The sequence below is a fragment of the Hevea brasiliensis genome, unplaced genomic scaffold (assembly GCF_030052815.1).
Source record: "Hevea brasiliensis isolate MT/VB/25A 57/8 unplaced genomic scaffold, ASM3005281v1 Scaf124, whole genome shotgun sequence".
NCBI lineage: Eukaryota > Viridiplantae > Streptophyta > Magnoliopsida > Malpighiales > Euphorbiaceae > Hevea > Hevea brasiliensis.
In genome coordinates, this window is record NW_026614613.1 from 49,024 (window position 1) to 62,904 (window position 13,881).

Consider the following 13,881-nt stretch of genomic DNA (forward strand, 5'->3'; position numbering starts at 1 on the left):
CAATTTTAGCAATAAATTTAATAAAATATTAATGTTATCAATTAAAAAAATTAAAAATTTTTTATTGTTATTAATTTTAGCCTATCCTTTTAATTTATTTAATTTGTTCAATAATTTCAAATATTTTCATTAATATTAGCAAATTTCACATTGATCAAAATATATTTAATATTGTAATTTTAATTTTTAACATTTCTCTTAGGTGGAATTTAAAGTCTAACAAATGATAAAATTCAACAATTTAAATATAAAATAAGTGAAAATAATATATATAAAAATAAATCAAACTATAACTTTAAAAATTATATGTCTTTATAAAATAAGTGTATATATATAAAGAGGGAGAGGATTAATTAAAATAAAATTTTATTTGATTTAATAAAATTATATTTTTTTGTCAATTTGAGAATGATTACTAAAATTTATTTTAAAAAAAAATAAAATGATTGGCTAATACTGACAATTAAATTAATTGTTAAAATTGAAATTAATATAATAGTTTAAGGATTAAATTGATAAAATTAAAAGATTTTAAAATTCAAAAAACTTACAGAGATTTGAATTTTTTTTTAATCATTTACCTTAGAAAATGCATTTTATTATTTTGGTACTTATATAATTAAAATATATATTAATTTTTAATATTCTCCAAATAATATATTCAGAAAAATTTTTTTCCACTCTTTCAACTTATAATACATTAACATTTAGTTCCTTCCATTTTTTAAGGAAAAAAAAGTTAAAATTATATATACAAATAAGCTAAATGACAAAAAAAAAATCTTTAAGGCAATTATCAATTTTAATCAAATATTTTAATTTTATCAATTTAATAATAAATTGTTTATATTATTTTCAATATTAACAATAAATTTAATGAAAAACAATTAAATTCATCAATTAACTTATTATTCAAATTTTTTTCATTTGTATATTGTTATTTTTAGCTAATCTATATAATTTTATTAATTTTTTTAATAACTTGTGATTTTCAATAATTTTAACAAACTTCCTATTAATAAAAATATAATAATTTTTTTGAGATTTATTGTTAAAATGATAAAAAAATAAAATGATTGACTAATATTAATATTAATAATGTTGATAAATATTTGAATATTTTTGTCACGACTCAACCTATGGGCCGGACCGACACTAGGACCTGGGCCAGCCTAAAGCCCCCAATGCCCGTAATAAGCCTAACTATTCACTTAATCCAACTCTAAGGCCAATTTGGGCCCAATTTCAAGAAATCAAACGGACAGAGTCCGGCCATAAAATGGACCTTTCAACAGGGAGTTTTTGACTCACCCGACTTGTAAACACAATAAATACTCAATTGAGGAGCTCAGCTTACCCTCCACATACTCATCAGCATAAAAATAAATGGGAGCTCAGCTCCCTCATCCAATCCATCAAACATGCATAGAATATTAAGTTTACAGGTCCAAAATAATAATTTAGTTTACAGACCCATATCAAATAAACATTTCTAACACATGCGGAAATTCTAAGATTTAACAAGTTTATACAAACGTTAATAATCGACCTGCGAGGAAGAAAGCAGGTTAATCTCAAAAATATCCTCCTGTGGCCTGAAAAAATATTGAACAAGAATGAGCGTTCGACTCAGAGAGTAAAATATCAATTTTAACCATAATCTCTATAACTATCTAAAACTAATGCACCCTGTAGAGTGAAATGCAACATCAACAACATTTTCACATCATAACATCAAAAAGGTAATTTGGAGCACTCACACACCCTGTAATATCAATCATAATATATGGGAGCTGATCCCCTATACAGCTCTCTTAAATCCAACCTGGTGCCAGCGAAGAACTCAAGCCGGACTTTCGCTTAATAAACCAAATCGGGGGTCCCAGCGAAAAACTCAAGCCGTGACTACCCCCCGAAGGATTGGGTCCCAGCGAAGAACTCAAGCCGTGACTACCCATCCTATCCATAGTCCACACCACATTACACGCACACCAACGCACGCACACTGCTCCAAATTACCACAACAACATCCATGGCACGTTAACAGTTATGAATGCAACATAAATCGTGCCTAGAGTTTAACTACATAAATATATGCATATAAGTGATGCATGGGCATGCTTGAACATATAATAATATCGAAATTACAATTAAAATTAATATTTTACTCACAGACTTGACAACGGTCACTGTGGCGGCTGGGCGGAGGAAGAATGCTGTCCTGGCTCATCTGACAATTACATTACAATTATTTAATACAATTGACTCAATACAAATCATGAAAAGACCAAATACGTCATAAGTCGTGCCGAAAATCCGGCAGAGTCTCCCCTATATCTAGGACCTACCCAACCTGCAAAAGGGCTCAAAACGCACTTCTATATTCACAATCCATATATCCACAACTCAATCACATCACACAGCCCCTCCTGGGCCCATCAAATCAATCATTCATCATAGTATGTAAAATTTCTATTTATTCCTTATAATTGATTATTTTTGCCAAAACTACCCAAATAAGCTCCAAAAATTCTAAAACTTTGCCCCGCGGTCCTTAACAATATTACTAGGCTATTGCAAAAAGAATTATAATTTTTCGAGCTACCAAAAATATTTTATGGATTTTTAATCCTATTTAAGCACTAGAAAATTACGAAAAAATAAGGTTCGGGTTTACCTTTGCCGATTCCGACTTCAGGAACGCGCTCGGGATGTCTGAAAATGGGGGGGTAGCCAAAACCTTGGTCCAATTTGGAGACTTTTTTTGAATGCAGTCTGTCGGCGAAAATTCACGAACCGGTCAATGCCAATTTCCGCGAATTGAGGATACCTACACGAAGCCCACAACACGGGGGTTAGTACATAAATTTTTCAGAATTTTCTAAGCTCATGTAATGCTCGGAAAAACACTGCAAAGTTCCGTGGGACCCATCGAAAAACAGTATCGGAAAATTTTGAAATTTATATCCCCGCGAAGCTCTCGACGAGTGGAGCGCTCTGGTACTCTCGGTTTTCTCGTGGGGTTTACGGTTTGTGAGAAATCTAGCCCGAAAGTCAAAATGGGCTAAAACTTCCCGGGCAAAAATTGGACAAATTGCTCTGTGGATTTTGGTGTTCTTGGTGTCTATGGAAAACTCTCGACGAGTAGATGATTTTAGACATAAGACCGGTCCAATTGGTGGCCGAATTGGCCGGATTTCGGCCGGGAAGTCGAGGAGTCACGCGCGCGCTGCGCGTCGTTTCTGGAGCCGTTTTCCGGCATTCCAGGCGGCGACCGATCGTGGGGGAGGGCTGAGGTGGCGCGCCGGCGAGGTGGGGAGGCAGGGGAGGTGGCGGCGCGGCAAGGGGAGGAGGGATGAGAGAGAAAAAGAGAGAGAAAGGGAGGGAGGTCGGGCGCGCGGAGGGAAGGGAAGAAGAAAAAGAAAAGGCCGGTCCGATTCGACCGGTCCGATCCGGTCCGGTTCGATTCGGCCGGTTCGATTCAGAATATAAAATTTTGAATTTTTACTCTACCTCGAGACCAAAAACGAGTCCAAAAATTCTGAAAAAATTCCAAAAAACTCAGAAAAATTTGTAGACTTCAAATATATTTTTAGTTTTGCCACGTGGTCTTTAAATAAATTTTTAAAAATCATCAAAATTTATATTTTCGAAAAATCGAACTCGATTTTTAAAATAAAAAAAAAATCTCAAATAATTTCTTAAAATTTAAATAAAACTAAAATACCAATATTACTCATAAAATAATAAATTTAAAATTTTAGGGTGTTACAATTTTTATTAATTAAATGATATAATTAAACTAATTGTTAAAATTAAAACTAAATGTTAAAGTTTGAAATTAAATTATTAAAATTAAAAGGTATTTTGCTAAAATTGAAAAAAATGTGTAAAAGTTTGGATTTATTTAATCATTTAGCCTATAAGATAAAATTAAAATTTATGATTTAAAATTTTGTATCCACGTTTAGATTTATGGTTTTATAATTAGTCATGTCACGCATTATGTAGATTTATTTTTGTTTATATTATTTTTAATTTTAATTTTTTAATTAATTATTTATAAAATACTCTTTATCTTTTAATTTATTTTTATGCAAATTGATTTAAAATATAATTAATATTTACATAATTACATTTTTAATTGAAAAAAATGATTATTAAAATAAAAATGGAGATTTTTAATTATTAATCAACCCAAATAATGAAATTTAACTGGTAATGATAATATTGTTGTTAGTAATATCGCATTAGTTCATTTAATAAAAATTTACTAAAATTAAATTAATTAAATCATTTATCAATTAAATTATCAAATTGAAATTTAGTTAATTTTAAGCCAATTGAATTAAAAATATAAAGAAAAGGGAAAGACCTATGGTTCATATTTTTCCTTTTTTATTATAAATAACATTGAGAAAAAAATTTTAATAGCAGTAAGTTAGTGAATTTTGAGTCTATTTAATATAACTGTTGTTATTCTGAAAAATATTTTAATTTAAAATTAAATTTAATATATTTTAATTATAAAATATATTAAATTTCAATTTATTAGATTTTTTTTTAAAAGGTAGTAAAATTCATTGATAAAGGGCTTGAAGCCCATTACAAATAAGAGAGTGTAATGCCCTAAAAATTTTAAGAAAATAAGTAATTTAATAATTTAATAATTTTTGTCACGATACAACCTATGGATCAGACCGGCACTAGGACTTGGGCCAGCCTAAAGCCCCCGAGGCCCGTAGTAAGTCTAACTATTTCTCAACCCAACTCTAAGGCCCATTTGGGCCCAATTTCAAGAATTCAACCGAACAGAGTCCGATCATAAAATGGACCATTAAACGGAGAGTTTTTGACTCGTCCGACCTGTAAACACAATATATAATAAATTGGGAAGCTCAGCTCACCTTCCATATAATCAAAATGTCATAACTCAAATAGGAGCTCAGCTCCCTCATCCAATCCCATCATGCATACAGTTAATAATTTTACAGGTCCAATATAATTTTTATAATGCAGACCCAAAATAAAAATAAGTGCTTCTAACACATGCGGAGTCTAAAATTTAACTCAATTATACAAAATACATTAAATGCTATTAATGGACCTGCGAAGAAGAAGAGCAGGTTAGCCACAACAAATAATTCTCCTGGAGCTTGGAAAAATAAATGAACAGGAGTGAGCGTTCAACTCAGAGATTAAAATACCAATTTTAAGTACAATTTCTATAGCTATCTAAAGCTAATGCACCCTGTGGAATGAAATGCGACATCATTATAATTTTCATACAATTTACATCATAATAGCAAAAAGGCATTTTGGAGCACTCACACACCAAACACTGTCAAGCAATACATATATGGGAGCTGATCTCCTATACAGCCCTCTTAATCCAACCTCTGCCAGTGAGTATCTCTCAAGCCAGACTTTCGCTTAATAAATCAAATGCAGGGACCCAGTGAGTGTCTCTCAAGCCGTGTCTACCCTGAAGGACCGGGTTCCAGCGAGTGTCTCTCAAGCCTTGTCTATCTGTCCTGTCCACATCCAATACCATACCACACGCACGTCAACGCACACACACTGGTCCAAATTACCACAAACAACATCCATGACACTTCAACAATTATGAATGCAATATAAAACGTACCTAATGTTTAACTACATAGATACATATTTATAAGTAATGCATGGGCATGCTTGAATATATAATAATATCAAAATTACAATTAAAATTAATATTTTATTCACAGTATATCAAAGGCTATCACGGCTGTTGGGTAGCACAAAATAGTTGTTCTCAATCACCTAGATAATTATATCATGGATTTATTAGCACTAATTCAGAATAAGACTCTAAAGAAACAATAGACAGCCTAATTCATGCCAAAAATTCGGCAAAGTTTTCTCTATACTTGGGACCTACCCAACCTGTAAAATGGTTCAAATAACACTTCTAAACTCAACCCATATCTCATCATCATTATATGGCCCCTCTTGGGCCCTCCAAATTAGGCAATAATCACAACATCAGACAACTCAATTATAATACTTCAAAACTAACATTTTTCAAAAACTATCCAAACTAACTTTAAAAATTCTATAAATCTGCCCCGCAGTCCTTAATAATATTATAAGGCTATTGCAATGGGAATCGTAATTTTCTTATGATCCATGAATATTTTATAAATTTTATTCTAACTCAGTACAAGGCAAAAATTGAGTAATATAGAGTTCGAGTTTACCTATGCCAAATCTGACAACTGGAACGCGTCCAAAATATCTGAAAACGGTGGGGTAGCCTATAATCTTGACCCGGTTCTGAAATGGTTCTAGCAGCTTATCTGCTCGGCCCGAAATTGCAGATCCGGGCGACGATCGAATTTCCACGAAATGAAAGTACATACGCGAAGTCCACAATACCAGGGTTAGAATAAAATATATATATATATATATATATATATATATATATATATATATATATATATATATATATATATATAATTATTTGAAAATTAGGGATGTGACATTCTTCCCCCCTTATAGAAAATTCGTCCTCGAATTTTATACAAGGCAGAACAATGACACATAGTTATATATCAAACTTATGAGTACTTGCTGCGCATATCCCACTCTAACTTCCAAGTGCATTCCTCTATAGATTAACTCCTCCACAGGACTAACCATAGGGATTTGCCTTGACCAAAGTTGTCTCATCTGATAGTTTACTATGGCTACTAGTTGCTCCTCAAAGATCAAATTTTCATTTAACTCCACTGTTTCTGGTCGCAGCACATGAGAATGATCAGGAACATACTTTCTAAGCATGAAAATGTGGAATACTGGGTGGACATGAGAAAGGTTTGGTGGAAACTCTAACTGATAGGCAACTGCTCCCACTCTGTCCATGATCTTAAAAGGTCCTATATAACAGAGTGTCAATTTGCCTTTTCTTTTCAAATCTCATAACCCTTTTCATAGGAGAAACCTTCAAGAACAAGGTAACCCATTGCAAATTTTACATCTTTCCGCCTTAGATCTGCATGGATGGTTAAAAATTTTTATGTCTATCTGCTCGTCGTAGTATGCCAGCTACCATCCTCCTTCTAAGTCTAAACCATCACATCTGACTACTTGTTTACCCTTTTTTTTTTGTCATCTCTAGTACTCATTATAACTCCACTACTCTCGATTTGATATCTGATAACTTTAATAAACTTTGGTGCTTACCTCACTTTTATTATGCCCTAAAGTGTTTCTTGGTGACTTCAGTCCTCATTCCTTTGTTTCAATAATCTCTGTTCCCCAAAAACATGAATTATGTTCCTTACCTTATAGTATCCTATGAAATGCTTTCCTATAGCACCTATTATATACATCTTGTTCGAAACCTTTACTTGTCCTATGACCTCAATGGTCAATACCTATAAATCTTCTCACTCCCATGATACTTCAAATTTTCAATCTCTTTTGTGTCATTACTAAGGTCCTTAGACCAACTCCTGTCCATCTTATGTAACTAGTTATGTAGAAGTCCATCCAAGTGTCAAGCGTACCTTACACCACTTATCAATATTGGAAAGTGAACTGGGTCTCTTCTCTTATAGGACAAATGTATTTGTATTCCCTGATAACCTAGTTAATGCAACTTTATCGTTTCCCACTCCTTCTCTGGAATGAAAAAATCTAGACTTGTCACACCTTACCCCTCTGTAAGGCATAACATGATCCCATAGAATACCTAATGAACTACCGAACTTCACCTACCGATAACTCATTAAGTACCCTATAAGGGATTTTAAAATAATTTTCTTATTTTTGATAAGTGGTGACCATTTTCTAGTAAGTATTTAAAACATTTAATTAAAATTAAAAGTAGTTGAAACTTTTAGCCCATTTTATTTTTCCGCAAATTTTATAAAAATTTTGACAGAGTTCCCTCTGTATTTTGAGAAAACAGTTCTTCAAATACCTGTAAAAAGCACTTCTAAAAAAATTTTCTCAACAACTGCTTCAATTTCATACTCAATCTCAATCAATTTCTCAACACATTTATCAACTTTCAAATTCCAAATCCACTATCCAATGATCATCAAAATACTAGCAATCCATTTCATTCAATTTAAATAAAATAGTTTCATTCATTTTTCATTAGAAACAAAACAATTTATATACATCATTACAAAATTTACATTAAGAGAATTTCAAACTACTATATATATTACAACTTCATAAAATTTTATACAAACTGCTTAAGACCCATTTTTACATGTCCATACATTTATCTGCAATATATACATCAAAAGAAATATTTACAGTTAGGGTATAAATTATACCTGAAGATTTTAAGCTAATAGCTCCTCACACCTCAGCAGCTCAATCTGCTGCTCCTCTAGTCTCTGTATCTGCGACAGCAATAGAAGCTATCGCTGAGTACTAGGACTCAGTGGTGCACAACATACTAAAATAATCTTTATGCAAAACTTAAATCACATTTATTCAAAAATTTGGCTGAACATGATAATTAAGTACAAATCATGCATTATGAGATTTTAAATGCAAACCAAGTTCATTTCAAAGTATCAAAACATATTTCATAAAACCCACAGTTAAATCATGCCATTCGAAAAAAATAAAATCTCAATAGCCAGAGGCTAAAGAGAAATCACATCACAAGGCTAGCTAGCTCGAATATATGGATGTCCATTCACATCCTCTTCTACTGGCACACTTCAACACTTCTCCAGAGAAGGAATCAAAATTCGAAACTAATTACCCCCACTAGTCATGCTAGTGAGGTGCTCAAATATATGGTCATGACACTGTGGTTTCAAAACTTATCTTAACAATTTGCTAAACATTGTCATTTCAAATATACACAATAACTTTCAACAATTTAAGTCAAAACATCATAACTAATATCACAAATAAATTTTCAACAATTCAAAGCAAATGTAAAATACATATTTCATTCACTTTATCACTACATTTTAAAGCATAGTGATGTTGTGCACAAACCTCAAGCGAGTCGCCCCTTAGCCTCGACTCGGTTCCTCGGGTTCCTTCCCGATATTCTTTTCAATTGAAACACACAATTTTACAATGTTTCAGTACTAGAACTTAAAATAAATCCAAAATAAATTTAGCCTCATTTTTATCTAGCTCTAACGTGCTAAACTCGCCGTTCTTGAAATTTTGTGCTTTGGGTTACTATTCACTACACTATTCAAGTCAATTTGTTGACTTTCTAAGGCTTAATAGGTATGAGAATTCTAACTTCACCCACATACCACATTTTGGTCATTAAATTTGTTGGTTTTGGTCATTTTCTCAAAGCTTAAGTCCTTTTGGCAAAATTGTCAAATTTTCAGTTTTGGTGCTCCTAGTTGCACTGTTCCATTGGTAATTTTACTGTTGGAATTTGGCAAAACTTCCTTCATAGAAAATGTTCCTTATTGTCTTAAGTTTATTCTCATTTTTGGATCACCCCAATTGGAGTTTTGTAGCTCAAGTTATGGCCATTTGAACCATGGATGCCGGATTGGAAACAACCCAGATTTTCTAGGCAACTTTGGTGCTGGCAGTTTTGGGTCACCAACTTGGGGTGGCCAAATGACTTGGTTGCTGGCAGAATTTGGGTTTGTGTTCTTCATGAAAGTTTTAGGTCTATATCTCATCTAAACAATGGTAAAATTTCAGGTCATTTGGACTTGCCTAGCTCGAGTTATGACCAAATGAATAAATATTGTTCATTTGGTCAGTTTGTGCAGGGCAGCCTGCACTTTTCCAACTTTGGTCAATTTGTTCACTAAGTTTTGGTCACTTTTTGGGCATGGTTCCTAAATGAAAATTGTTTCATTTTATGTCTATTTTCATTCCAATTGGTCTCATATCAATTGGACTTATAAATTTCATTTTTGGTCCCTCAAAGTTTACTTGGTCATGCTGCCAGCAGCATGATCACACTCCCTCCGAATTTGATTTTAATTCCAACCATTCCAACACAACTCCTTTGGTCCCAAATGACCATTTTTAACTTCAAAATAGGTCAAACATATCATTTACCAATTTCTCATAATTTTGCCTCCCAAACCCTAGGTCCAAACCCTAACTTCCATATCTTACTCACTTGTTAAATTCTAAATGCATTTTTAGTACTCATACCCTCACTTACACTTAACCACTTCATTATTTGTATGAAAATTACCCATTTCAACATTAGTTTGCTGCTGGCCAAAATTCCTAGGGTTCTAGATAGGCATGATTTTGCATGTTTTCATGTATTTCTATCCACTTTCATCTTACTTCTATACTTATAATTCAATCAAAATTAAGGAAGAGAGCTTACCTCTAATGGAGCTTTCCAACTTCTTGATTCTTCAAGCTTCTTTCAATTTTTCTCTTCCTAATCTTCTTAACAAGACTCAACTACAAGTTTTAATTAAGAAACTTATAAATTTTATGGCTCAAATCTTGGGTTTAAGAAGCTTTTTAGTGAGCTTCAATGGAGGAGGTTAAGAAAATGAGAGAGATGAGAGAGGAGAGGAGAGTGACGGAAATGGAAAAAAAAGGAACCAATTTTTTTTTCTTTTTATTTTTTCTTTTAATTATTAAGATTTATCCCCAAATTTTCAATTATTTGAATATTAGGTTTATTCCATCATGCATGATGTCATGCATGATGTAATAACCTTTTTCAACCTTTTTTTTCTTTTTTTTTTTCTATTAGTTCTTTAATTTAATTCCCGATTCCAAAATTTTTTTTTCTCTGATTTTATTTGACAGTTAGGTCAGGAGTCAACTCTCGGGGTCAATTGACCAAATTGCCCTTCGCCGGTTCAACCCGGTTTACAATTAATTCCATATTTCTTCTGGCTCCCTGACCTAATTATTTGACTGGCTTAACAGTTCTTTTTCGTGATTTTCTCTTTTCCACTATGTTCATAAGGGTCCTAAAAACCGCAGCGTCACATTTTACAGTTCGAAATTTGAGTTTAAAATGACTTCGCAGTCGTTCCCGAGAAGGTCACCCATCGCTGTGACTCCCAGCTCGTTTAACCTCTTATGTTCTGTTTTTCTTATTTATACTTAACTAATTGAACATTACTAATTATTTGTGTTTATGGCTTCTCTAATTGACTTAAGTGTGGTTTTAATCCCCTTAATTGTCCGGACCGACACCAGTCACCGGAACAGTGAAATCTACCAGGCTATGCAAACGGGGGTGTTACAAGACTTCTTCATAAAGTTTCTTAGTATGTGGCCTACTGCTGACACATTGGCACTTAGATCGAGGCTCTACTACTCCTTTAATCTATTATCTCATAATCACTTGTTTCAAACATCTCTTAGTGTGTCCTAGCATACCTATTCCTTCTTGTCCTCATCATTATAACTAGCTTTACCGAGATTTCTTTCTGTCCTTTGGATCTTATCCACTTTCTTTTCCTATTTCTGCTATTGTTGATATCTTTTCAATATGCTGTACTTATTCCTCAATCTTAGTCCTATCTCACCCTTACACCTTTTCTTTTTAGGATGTCCATCCCATCATCAACTTTAACTTTCTTTTTTCTTTTTATTTCTTAGTCTTATCTTGATTACTAGTTCCATCACTTTAAGAATTCTAACTTTATGATTGACTCCTACTAGTACATTCTTCACATTACGTAACACTTATAATTAACCATAGAAAATTCTTTTTGTATCCCCTTTCCCAACTTACCTATCAGAACATTATCATTCCCTACCAACCTTCGTAGGAAATTGCTCATCTTGGATGGATAGGAGCCCCATAAATTATAAGTTCCATTTGAACTAACACGGCTGTGGGAAATATGTGCCATGCCTTAATTCTGGACAAGATACTTCACATGTTTATTCTCCTTAATATAATCACATATACTGCTCATAACTTTCCAAACTTCAGCCTCAACTTTTCCCATTAGTAACAATTTCATTCGCTGTAACTCATTAGCAAATAGCACTTCCTCCAGCTTATAGTTCAAAAGGGTTGTAAGCCCTAGTAACTAGCTTGATTTAACTCCTATCACCTCTCTGATCATTCTTTCATACTTAACATTAGGTACACCATTATCATCATTTTTGCCTCAAAAGATTGGATATGTACTAATGCCCATCAAATTTTCAATTAATTGGGTCACTTTGACTACCTCTCTTCTTAACATAATCTCCTAGAATCGAAACACGAGCCAATTTGAAAAGAAGGAGAATTGTTCTCCCACCATTTATGGTATACCATTGTTTGATAAGATTTAGCTCATACCCCTTAGTCTCCCTTTTTAGTTTCATTATTTCTTTGTAATTATTGTGCGTTATTACAAGATATCAGTTGTATCTATCATTTGTTATACTGTTGTCCTGCTTGACATATCATCTTAGAATTTACTATTTCCTTTTTACTCTCCATTTGTCTTTCATACTTATAATTATTTGTCCAATGCTCCTTACACTTAGTTGTATTCTAGAAGATAAAAGCACTCACAGATTCTTTCATATCTACTGCAATCTTACCAGCAATCACTTCTCTAATCCATGTACTTCTCAATATCTTGTAATTACACCTATACCTATCTTGTCCTATTCTGATCGTTATTAGTGTTCTGCTATATATTATCATACTATTATTTATTTATTTATTTATTTATTATTACTCTTTTTTTTACATAATTATTCTATCGATCACATTGAAAATATATGTCTAACTCCGATTTTTTACTTTAGGCCTCACCACTCTAAATTTTAATATCAAGCCTCTGTGACATTATCCCTCATCTTGCATATTTATATCCCTTATGTTGACTTTTATCCAACTTACTCCTATTGATCTTGCTTCTTTATCTGACAATACAATTCAAGTTACCACAACACGCTCAACAGTTATTACCTACTTTGGTCGCACACCTCACCTAATTTCCATTATACTGTCAACAACCAAAAGGGTTCTTATGTCATTGCCCCATTATCCTACCTTAAGGGTAGAAAACAGATAAGGCCTAATCCAGATTCTGTAACTCTAAGCTCTAGGCTCAGGCTCCTAACACGACATCAATTATGACCCGCTCTAAGTCCTGTACTTCTGGGTTCCATAACTTAACAATGTTCTTCCTAATGCCATCCTTTTTTACGCTCTCTATCCTTTTTTTTTTTTTTTTTTATCTCGTTTACCCTTCCTAGAACCACATTCACCTCCTCGGTAATTTGGCTCTATTCTTCCTAATCTTATCCTAATTTGTTTTTCCAGTTTATTCTTTAGCCAACTCTTTTTATCTTACCCAAATCCGAACTTTCACTCTTCCATCCCTTAGCTCTATTTTCTTTTTGAACCTGATTATCATATCAGAAACTTATACCTTTCCACTATCCCTGCCATGTCATCTATACCTCAATGTTACTCAGAATTGATCCTCTAACTACCCTAGCTAGACTTCTACTGGCATTCAGGCTATCTCTCCTACTGCATTTGAACCGCACTCCATCTATATATATATATATATATATATATATATATATATATATATATATATATACATATTCTATGATTTATCGATGCTAACTTTTGTCCTTTTTCTTTTACTTTATTTGGAGTATACTTTAGTCTTAAGCATTAAGAAGTTAAGGATGAACTTAGGGAATAGCAGTCATACTTCTCCTGCGTGATCTCTATTCTTACCCTTTTGGACTACATACTACCCCCTACTACCTTAGGGAGGGGATCTATAGCAACTCTAATTTTTCATATCCATTTAATTAGCTGAAACTTAAAATACTAGGTATCCAAACCCGTCATTCAATTTAAAGGCTTATATACATCTTGATCTTACATCTTATAATTTCTACATGGAACTTGTACCCTCTCCAGAA